An 11,670-nucleotide genomic window follows, 5' to 3' on the forward strand; every position below is an offset into this window, starting at 1 on the left:
ATATCTAATTGCAGCAATAATGCATAGTTAAACAATTTACTAATATTTCTTCTGAATGTAAAGCTACAGTCTTTCCTGAAACAACTCTTCTGTTATAGTCCATTTTCCCTTAATACCTTCAGGACACCCATCTCCGTGGCTACCTATAACTCCTCAAGAATACCACAGGTTTTCAATTTCTTACTGAACCCACTGCATCTGCCAGCTTGGTAATAGCAGACACAAAGCCTTCGTTAGCACACAATAAAGGGAAGCTACACAGTCTGCTATGGAGGTCAGGAGAGCAGATGCAGGGAAGCCAAGTCCTACCTCAGTGAGAAGGAAGGTTGGCCTATGAATTTTGGAGTTCAAGAGCGTACGCTGGTATCTTACTAGATCCCAGAAGGTCTTCAGTGTCACCAAGAAGCCCTGACCAATGTGATGCTTGCTCTCTGCCTGCCTTCTGCAGCTCAAAAATGACACATATTTTAAATATTTGGTTATGGTGGAGAACATTCTGAGAAGCTGAGTTACCTGATAAGATGTCCTGTGGCCCTTGTCTGTAAATTGTAGAACCCATGCCATTAGGTGAAGTTGCCTGGTTGTCGTCCTTTAATCAAGGACTTAATCGAGCTGGGTTAAAATAAAACTTAAATCATACTTTTATCCCTAGTGGCCAAAACAACAATTATGCATGTCTATAAAATACTTTTTTTTTAAAAAAAAAGAGTGGTGGAAAGTACACTTTATCTACCTACAAGGTTATTTCAAGAGGTCTCTGTTTTCTTCATTCAGCTGGCTTTCTGTCTCTCTTCTCAAAAAGTTGAAGTCAGTGTAACCAGCTTTTTTTATATCTTCTGCCTCATCACATCTGCTTGGAAAGCATTAGCAGACGAGTCATCCATGGAAAAGTACATGTATTAGAGAGCTTCCAGCAAAGAAAGCCTTTTTGTACAGCCCCTTGCAGATTTTTATCTTGCATTGTTCCTTACGTTACTGGTGGACAACATTAATCCTTGTAGCTGATCTCCCCTTCAGAATCCTCCAGGGCTTCCAGACAGGTTTTTAGCTTCAATTTCACTGTATTTTCTCTGTAACCACGAGGCAGCCTGGCCATTCCCAATTAAAATAAAGATGTTATCTCTTTTTCTTATATGTAAATAGATTTTTTCCAATTAAGAGTAATTTCCTGCACTTAACAGACTGGTACACAACTCTTTGCCCCTACTCAGGGTAAACCTCTTCCCTTTTTTTTTGTGGTTTCTTTCCATTTTTTCATAGGAATCCTCAGATGAGCAAAATTAAAGCACTTTGCCACAGGGCAAAAGAAAATATGGATGTATTCTGAGTATAAAGTTGCTCTATAATCCTTTGCTCAGCTCAGGAAGTCTGCTGTAAACACAAGCGTGTCCTACCACTAGAGGCCAAACTGGTCCTGTAACTGAAATGCAGAAAAAAAAAAGAAAAAACACTGAGAGGAAACAAAGACTTAAGATATTCCAAATTGTATCTTGTGATTTGAACCAGACAGTTCAAGAATTTGAACTGCCCCATGACCAATTAATATACATTCATCATCTTTAGAAAATGCGATCCTCATTTTATCTACTTCTCTCACTACTAACAGCTACCTCTAAAGAACTGGATTTTTAAAAAAATCCACAAGTGGTACAAATTCCCATCAGTCTCCTATTTTTTGTCCATGTTTGTCTGCATGTTTGGAGCTGGTATGTACACCAACGTGTGAATATGTGTGTGGACAATCTCTAAAGGCAAAAAACTCATTACTACATGCAACCTGTGTTCATAGTACATTCTGAAACAAACGTCCAAAGCCTGTACAGGTAGAATAACTTTATGTTAATTCATGAACGGAAGAAGTTTCAGGATGTTTCTGCCTTTTGTTTTCTGGTATCCACACGTATTTGGAGCTGCCAGACTCAAATGCTCTTATCATCTGGTCATCCAGCCTTAAGCCTTAACAACCTGCCTCTTGGTGAACATCAGCTCACAACAAGGAGTTCAGTCTGGCCACACCTCTTATCTACAGTTTTCATTACTGACAAGTTGCTCTGGAGCAAGTCTTGCAAGGTCCTGTAGAAAGACTTGGAAAACCTTCTTATCTGTACACTTGCTGAGAAGCTTTTCCAATTAAAATAATTTTATTCCTTTCTAAAATCTCAAGGGTAAGGACTCTGCTTGTAATTTGAGATTGATTCACCAGACTGAACCTGAACAGTGTAGTGGTCCAGTAGCCTGTCGATATTTGAAATGCAGGGAGTGCAAAAACATAAAAGATGCTGGTAATTCGGTAGCATTGGAGCAAATCCTTTCCATCCCTCTTCAGGGCACAACAGACATGCCTAGGATGAATGGTGCAGTTAACAGTGGGCTTCTGTTTCTCCTTGCCTCCGGGAAAACTAGTCATCTGTGGTAATACTCCAGTCTGACAATCGATAACTAATCTCTTCTTGTTGTTACATCCTTTTTCTGTTTCTTTCTCTAGGTTCTTCATTTGTCTGTCTGACTTTTAGGGTATTTGTTTTTTGACCACCAGTGCCAGACCATTTTTCTATCTAGGGCATATTTGTATCTTTATTGGAATCAGTCAATCATAAAAAAACAAACACAAGCCTACAGTGTGATCATAAAACAGGCTAAACATTATAGCCCTGATTTGCACTACCACACCAAGGACATGCAAATCCTGCTTCTGTTTAGCTGATGTTAATTTTACTGGGTCCATAGTTCTGCAGATATTTATATGAAATGTCAGATGGTAACACACATCATCTGGAGACATAAAGCATAGCTGTGTATGTATTGCTGCAATGCTTAAAAATAGCCATACTCCCAGCCCTAGGACCCAGTAAATTTCCTCGATCCCCAATGGTTTGCAAACAAACCTGTGCAGAGAGAAGCAGCCATAGGCTTTGTGGGGTCCCAGACCTAAAGTGCTGTCACTGTTTGGTGCTTCCCTACGCATTTTATCAGCCTGTCTGGTAAACTGGTTAGCTGGCAAGTCAGTTTTCTGCATCTCAGACCAACGTTGCAGTCAGGGATAGGGTGGAAAATGCTTGTTTAAATTTCAGCTCAAAAAACAGGGCTCTGGGGAATAAACAGGTAGATCTTGTTACTGCTGTTGTATGTAGAAAAAGATGAATCTCAGGCAGAAATGGAGTTTTTCTATTATTTTCTCTTTATACTGTGCTTGTGCGAGATTGTTTCAAATACTAACCCCTGTGATAGTATTTGGAATACAAGAACAAGGAGTTCATAATCAGTCGGTATCGGGAGCGGCACTCAACACCTTTGTCGGCGACATGGACAGCGGGATCGAGTGCACCCTCAGCAAGTTTGCAGATGACACCAAGTTGTGTCGTGTTGTGGACACGCTGGAGGGAAGGGATGCCATCCAGAGGGACCTTGACAGGCTGGAGAGGTGGGCCTATGAGAACCTCATGAAGTTCAACAGGGCCAAGTGCAAGGTCCTGCACGTGGGTCGGGGCAATCCCAAGCACAAGTACAGGCTGGGCGGAGAATGGATTGAGAGCAGCCCTGAGGAAAAGGACTTGGGAGTGCTGGTGGATGAGAAGCTCAACATGAGCTGGCAATGTGCGCTGGCAACCCAGAAAGCCAACCGTATCCTGGACTGCATCAAAAGGAGTGTGGCCAGCAGGTCGAGGGAGGTGATTCTGCCCCTCTACTCTGCTCTCGTGAGACCCCACCTGCAGTACTGTTTAGGTCTGGAGTCCTCAGTACAAGAAGGACATGGAGCTGTTGGAATGCATCCAGAGGAGGGCCATGAAGATGATCCGAGGGCTGGAGTATGTCTCCTATGAAGACAGGCTGAGAGAGCTGGTTTTTTTCAGCCCAGAGAACTTTCTAGCCGCCTTCCAGTACCTAAAGGGGGCCTACAAGAAAGCTGGAAAGGGGCTTTTTACAAGGGCGTGTAGTGATAGGACAAGGGGCAAAGGCTCTAAACTGAAAGAGGGTAGATTTAGATTAGATATAAGAAAGAAATTTTTTACAATGAGGGTAGTGATACACTGGAACAGGTTGCCCAGAGAAATTTTGTGGATACCCCATCCCTGGAGGTATTCAGGGCCAGATTGGATGGGGCTTTGAGCAACCTGTTGTAGTGGAGGGTGTCCCTGCCCATGGCAGGGGAGTTGGAACTAGATGATCTTCAAGGTCTCTTCCAACCCAAACCATTCTATGATTCTATGATAGTCATATCATGGGAGAGATTAAATAATTTGATCATGAACCTTAAAATGAGTGGTATCCGTTCAGTTTAACCAGGAAAAAGTGAAGGATGATTTGATCACATTCAGTTAGGAAAATCAATACTTGCTATTTGGCCTTTAAGTCTAACAGAAAAAGGGATATCAGTATTCAATGACTGGTAGACATAGTCAGACAGCTGAAAAAAGGCATATGCTTTTAAAAGTAAAGATAATTCAGCAGTGGATTAGCTCACTGAATTATTTTAAAATGTAGTACCTTTCCTGAAAGACCTGCTCTCCTTTGAACTAGAATGAAATTATGCCAGTCCTCATAGCTCCAGCCCAATATCCATGCTTAACCTTTAAACCTCATGATTCAAAGACCAGTGAATTTAAACACACTAAGAATGAAATGCCAGGAAAAGAACAGGTTGAACAGGTCTTCCAGTAAACTCTGAGCTAGGTGCTTTCCTGTCTAGCAAAAGAGGCATTTCCAGACAGAAACCTCACTTTTTACTTGCAATGTGTTATACTGACAAAATCCTGTAGCATCCTACCTTTTCCTAGCTCTGGTCTGTAGAAGGAGCTTGAGCAGCATTTGCTGTCTTTATGCATGCCTTCCTCAGGCAACAGGCCTGAAATGAATGTCATGGATTCCCATCTGGTCCCAGGTTTTGGGACTGAGGTTCACACCCGATACCAGCCAGAGAAGCTCACACAGGCAAGCCAGGTGGGGTGTTCACCAGGAGTACATCTAGAGACTGTGCACTGCTAAATCTGGACATGTACCACCTAGGAGATGATGGCATACATATGGAGTGTGTGCTGTAACTGAGATATGGGACCAAAACTCCTTTTCTTCTTCCTCATTCAAGAACTCCTGCTTTCTAACAAAAGGTCTTCAAATTACTTTGCATCAATGTTCTAAACTGCCAAAAAATGGTGAAATATTAACCTACTAATACAACCCCATAATCTAAACAATCCTACTGCTACGAAAGTATCATTTGCTTAGTCTTGTCTAAGAGTATCAAGCAAATTGGATAGCTGAGATACCAATTTTCAGCAAATAACTCGCCTTCTCTTCAGACCCAATACAACTTTGTGCACGAAGAGAGACTGGATGCCAGTTAAACTGTGTTTTAAACCATAGATTTAAATCCAAAATATCTATGATGACCTGGTGCACATCACGGAGCCCAGGATGACAAATGAGACAGTGTTGAGTCTTAGCTCTGTGTAGGTTGTATTACTAAAAAAAAAAAAAAAAAGGATTCCCAGATCATGTGCCAAGATTAAGACACAGAACTAGGAATTTTCTGTCTCATAGATAGAGATGAAAGAAATACTTAGGATTCTCCCTCCGTCATGCTCTTGGTCTAAGCTGAGCCTGGAGGGCTGGAGGGTAGTCACTGTATGCCCCTTTCCACTCAACCTTCCCAAAACTGAAAGAAAAAAAAAAAAAAGGAGTCAACTCTACAGTCTTAACTGAATTTAGAAAAGCAGGAGGAGAAGTGGCTCCACTTGAAGGCTGCAGATTTCAATGCTTGGGAAGAAACTGGGAATTTCTAATTGCTGGCAGCATCTAAGAAGAATCATTTGCTTTGTTACTAAATTACATGCATCTGGGGCACTAAAATTATACACAACTATCATTTTTTTTCCATAGCTTCAAAAATATAGTTATCATGAAACTTCTCTGTTAATATCCATGTATTTTTCTGTGAATATTTCACATTTGGGCATTACAAAGGTACAGACAACATACTGATATTCATTTATATTATAAAGAATGAGGCTCTGCAACATGAGTATGCATGGATTACCATTGAGTTTTGATGAAGTTGACCAGAATAATCTTCAATTTATAAAGATGGATACTAGCCTGACAGCTGCTTGGACTTTCCAGCACACCAGAGTGGTCATTCATCACCTATTGGAAAAGGTGCTGCTCGGAACACAGCCCCGCAGATGTCAAATGGAGCAGGCCCACACATGCCAATGTTTTGTAAGGGACCTGGGTGGTGACAATGAAGGTAGAGGGTAAACAACTAGGGAGTGATTTTAAAGCCATTGGGATGCCAATAGATAGTCTGTAAATTTGTAAAAGTGTTCTTGTGCAAGGAATTTGATCACACTGTTTTCTGAGCTTATAGCTCACTGTGAGAAATGATGTCGGGCAGCAGAGGGCATTGGGACTACAAGTTAAGAGGACAGAAGAGGATGATCATGAGTCAGAGGAGAAAAAAGTGATCTTTCATCCCCCAGCACTCTTCAGTAAGGAAAGCCATACAGGAGGCTGGTCATGCAGGGTCAAATATTTTCATATTTACTGAACAATATTAGGCAACCATATTACCCCTGTAGGATGGTATTTGTGCTACTTGCCTTATGCCTTGCTTTGCATGACCCAAACCTCATTCCGCCCTGTACTCTCCAGCCTTGCTGTGCATCTTTTTTCTCCTAGCCACTGTGTTTCCAGAGAGAGATGAAGTAGAAGAGACTGTTTTTCCTTTACGATCCCTCACAGTCGGTAGCATCTCTTCCTCTCCCCAGCAGATTTCCAGAGCAGAGCTGCCACATGTATGGAGCTAGCAGGAATTTCAGGATTGTGATATTAAGAGCTTTTAGTGGTAACTTCTCCCACAGAATTCCAGCTATCCTCCTTTAAGCAAAGAAAAAAAGCGCAAATTTCGTCTACTAGGTGAGGTCTCTTGATCTACTTGATGTTATGTAGGTGGGAAAGAAAGGAACTGAGAATACTCTTCTTCAAAACAAATATTTTATGCACTTAATTGTACTGGAATTTTATTCAGTCTTATGTCTTTTTTGGAAAGAGCAATAAAATACCCACCAATAAATAGGCTGGTAGCTTTCCAAACAGGTGGTGTTCTCTTCTCTATTTATTAAAATAATGTTCCTTACTTTCTTAATCTCTTCCACTTGCATTTCCAAAGTACAGGGCTACCAGCAGGTGTAACTCAGTACTGGGCTACCAGCAGGTGTAACTCAGTACTGGGCTACCAGCAGCTGTAACTCAAACAGCTCTAATTTGATTCTTGAATGAATCACGTTTATTCTGTGCAGTATTCTGTATCCCTGGGTGAATTATATTTGGCAGACCAAACATTACAACAAGCTTTCCTGACTAATTCTGCTGTGAAGTCCTTTAATTAGGCCACTCTTACAGTCTGAAAAAACATCTTTGATCCCTTTTTCAAATACCTCTGTAGTAACATTTCTACTGTTTGAACTGTCACACCTTTCTTTTCCTGTTTTTGAGTAATTCAAAGAGCACTTCTCTGTAGAAACACTTCTGGAACTGCCCAGAACAGAACCAAAACCTTGTTCAGTTTGCATAGTTTTTTGTGTTTTTTTTAAAAAAAAAACAGCCAACATGAACTGCTTACATATTTTTGTCAAACACACGTGGATGCCTTGTGCTACTAAACCAGGTAGAGCTTCCCATGATGGTCACTGCACAGTTTTGCTTGAGTCCAGGAGACTTTGGTGCAAACTCTGAGGAATGTCTCAATTCCACATACCTGTATCTGCAGCTTTCTGGAGTTATGCTCACACCAAACGCAATGGCACCTCTAAGACGTGAAGAAACTCACTGTGTTGGGTATGCTCAGGGTCTAAAGTTTCACTCTCACTTTTCTCCTTACTTACCTAATATATTGTGGTCTAATTCTCCATCACTGAGGACCCATATACTCCCATGCCCAAAGCTAACCTGAGAAAGCTCATGAGAGAGGTCAGCAACATTTCCCTGAATATATCTGTAGTGATCCTGAAGTCAGACAAGTGGTCTAACTTATCAGCCATACTCCCTGATTAGATAGGCTTTTCCCAACCTGCTAAGCAAGAGCATGTGATTTCACTCATATCTCATCCAAAACTGTAACAGAAGGTGGCTGAAGTGTTTCTTGGCTGTATCATCCTTGCTGCTGCAGCAACAGAAGCACTGTAAATGCCAGCCGAATGTGAGGACACAACTTACATGAGGACACTTAGTGCAGTTATCAATACAGGAAAGGCAGGGAACACCTCTACCCTTCTGGACAACACTCATAGCAGTGAAGGCCTCTACTTCAAAAAAGTGGCTGAGAGAAGCTTAAATTATGGTAGGCATGATCTATGCATGTGTCATGTTTTAGGCAGCAGGACAAGAACAGCTGCAAGTACACCTTCTGTGGATTTTACAGTGGAACATTTTCTCATCTTCAGTCATAGACTAGTAGTTCACACACAGTTAGAAAGTACCCATGGACTTGCTAAATTTTCCTGCATTAACTTGCTCACTTCTCCTAGCCATATCTCTTCCATACCTTCTTCCTCACGCTGCTACCATATGCGGCTTTTCTTCACCATTAAGTCATCACTTGAGCTCCTATGTATCTCCTATGATAGGTCCAGAATCACTCTGATCTCTTTTCTGCCACTCATTATCTCCCGTTACAGTCTGCAAGAACTCAAGAAATCACTATACCTCCTCTGTGCTACCACAGGCCTAAAGAAAGGAAAAGAAGACAAACCTTGCTAATACCATTTCTCACATGCAGGATTGATTTTAAACCCTTGCCTTCTGAGACCCTTCCTCCAGACCCTTTTACCGTATTCTAATCCATGTCCTGTAGAAATATAGGTGCATGTGATAGGACATTAAAGAAGCAAAAAAGAAGCAAGACAACAAAAACAGACTTAGTTTTTCCTTTTTTTTTCTTTCCAGTAACATGGATAGAAGCTGTATTCAGCTGAATAGACTTTTATAAAATTGATAATTAACATGTAACTTACTAAGAGTTTTAGAACTTACTTATCCCAAGCCATCACTGGAGCAGGTACGCCCTTGAAGGGGGAGACTGCAGCTTGTGAAGGACTTGCATTGAAGCATAGGAAAGGAGTGAGGAACGAGGAGGGGCACAGGCAAATCACTACATCTGACCACAACCCCCCCACGCTGCTCGTTGCCTCACTGAAGGGACTGTGACCTGTGGTAACAAGGAGAAGAGTCAAGTGAAGCTGAGCCTGGGAAAGAAAGAGAGGTGTTTTTTTCCCCAAAGTGTTTTAACGTTGTCTTTTTTTGTTTCCCAGTGCTCAAATCAGTTATTAAATATTTGTGCTAATTTGCAACAAATTAAGTTAACTTCCCCAAGTTGAGGCTGTTTTGCCCATGATGATGTGTGGTAAGTGATTTCCCCATCTTGGCCTAAATTTCTTCTTCTGGTTCTTCCCTTTTTCTCCCTCATCCTGCTGGAGTGGTGGGGAGTGAGCGAGCAGCTCAGTGTGGGTGCTTGGCTGTTGGCCAGGGCCAACCCACCACTGACACCTGGGCAAGTGTGGCAATCAAAGGATTGCCAGGAGAACTGAGCTTGTTGAACTACATTTTCTGATGCTTGGAAGCCATCTACTGGATAGGTAAAAAGAACACAAAATCCTTCACAGCTGAATGCCGTATTTGTCATCTGAAACTCAAAGGCTAATCATTTCCAGTATTTGTCAGACGCAGTGTATCACAGTCTTGAAAATTGCTACCACGGGGAAGACATTCAGCTGAACTTGAGAACTTGGCTTAGAGGACACAGGGAGTTATTAGGTGCTATATGTGCTATTGACTTCAGCAGTTGCTGCACACAAGCTTGCTCAAGTGCATTCAAATTACTTGCCTCCACATTTCAATAAAGAGTTGACATATGGCCAAACACTTCACTAAAGAGGAAGATGTTTTGGTTAAATGCCTTCCCGAGGCATTAATCTTTGAATTATGCAAAACTGGAATATGCTGGAAGATGAAAGCATCCAGCACCCACCCTACTTCTTTCATGTTTTCCATTTTTCCCTCATTGACCAGTACACGCAACCCCACGCCACCGGTCCCAGCAACACCCCAGCCATCCTCACCCACTAGCCCTGGCTGATGCAAAGCTGACACAAAGGTCCGCAGTCCACGAACAGAGGTGCAAACCAGCCAAGCCCCAGGCAGATGGTTTTCTGCATTTATCTTGTGTCCCTGCTAGGAACATCACCTCCTGTCTCGGGGGTGCATGGATTTCCTTGGAAAGTTTTGGACAAATTTCTGAAAAAACCTCTGCAAGGCTGCCTGCCCCATCCCTGGCCAAAATCAGGGTTGGACCAACACCACGAAGGATGCTGTGAACAGGAAGGAATGCCCTCTGGTGAGGCAGCAGCACCTCTCCAGCCCAGCTGCTGTGCCAGGCTCCTCTCCCAAATTATGTTAATTGGTCCTCACAGACCCATATCCTGCCCTCTCACGAAACCAGGCCAAAATGAAAGGACTTTCTTGTTTCTCCCTTCCCAGGGAGGCCTTCAGGCACCCCGAAACCCTCACAAGCCAAGAGGGAAGGACCAGGGCTTCTGTGGCACCAAAATCCCAACTTCATCTTTGCTTCAGAATCAGGAACTTTTCAGAAAAATGAAGACTCAAAAAAACATTAGTGCTGTAATGGTCCTAAGGTAACAGTCATGCGTGGGACTGCTGTAGCACTACTGGGAAATCCAGCTACTGGCAAAAAAAAAACCCAAACAATTATATATGCATTTTCTCTGTTTTGAAGAGAATGGATGTGTCTTTATTTTTCTGGACAACTAAACTAATTTGAAATCATACATATTTCTTAAATCTGTGCTTTAGGCAAATTACAGACTGCATTTGAAAACTATTTCCTAGACATTAAGCTCAATACCCTGAGACTAAGCAGGTAGACTTACCGGCAACCAACAACTACACTGGGCAATCTTAAATTTGCTTCAACTTAGTAGCCATAATCTAGTCAAGAAGCAATGTCAGTATTAGAGTAGAAGAATTGAGATTGCCAGTACTTGCTCTGGAGTTAAAATGCAAAATGGATTGTGGTTAATACACTTTTTTGGGATGCAATTTTTAAAAAAGATGAAATTCAAAAACAAGGCCTTTTTTCTCCCATTATAATAAAAGAGAAATTTCTTCAGCTGTTCTTAGATTCTTAACACACATTTTCAAGTTTGGGGAAAAATCCAAACCCACTGCTGAGGTTTCAGTGTGAACAGAAGCAATAAATAAATATATCCTGACTTGAAACTTCAGCTGCCTATGACACTGCATTTAAAAAAAACCAACTGGTATGACTGTGTGCTTCTGGATTTGTACAGCAAGTTTGTCTGTGCCACTGATGGGAAAAGATGCTGCAGCACCTGTCACTTCTATAGTACCAGTTAGTTCCAGATACACTTTATTCAGGATGATTTTTATGTATTTTTCTTTTATCTATACATACATATATATGTATATACATATATTTCTTTATATGTAAAAGATATTTTCAGAGAACCTGATTAAAACTCGGTGCAGCCCCAAACCTGTCTCAGTGTTTCCTGAGATCCTGCATAGAGGTCTCTGCACTTACCTCCAAGATTTGCAATTATCCTCATCTGAAGTTCCTCTTTCTTCACATCCCATTTC

Source organism: Tauraco erythrolophus, chromosome 3 (genome assembly GCF_009769465.1).
Source record: "Tauraco erythrolophus isolate bTauEry1 chromosome 3, bTauEry1.pri, whole genome shotgun sequence".
Lineage (NCBI taxonomy): Eukaryota > Metazoa > Chordata > Aves > Musophagiformes > Musophagidae > Tauraco > Tauraco erythrolophus.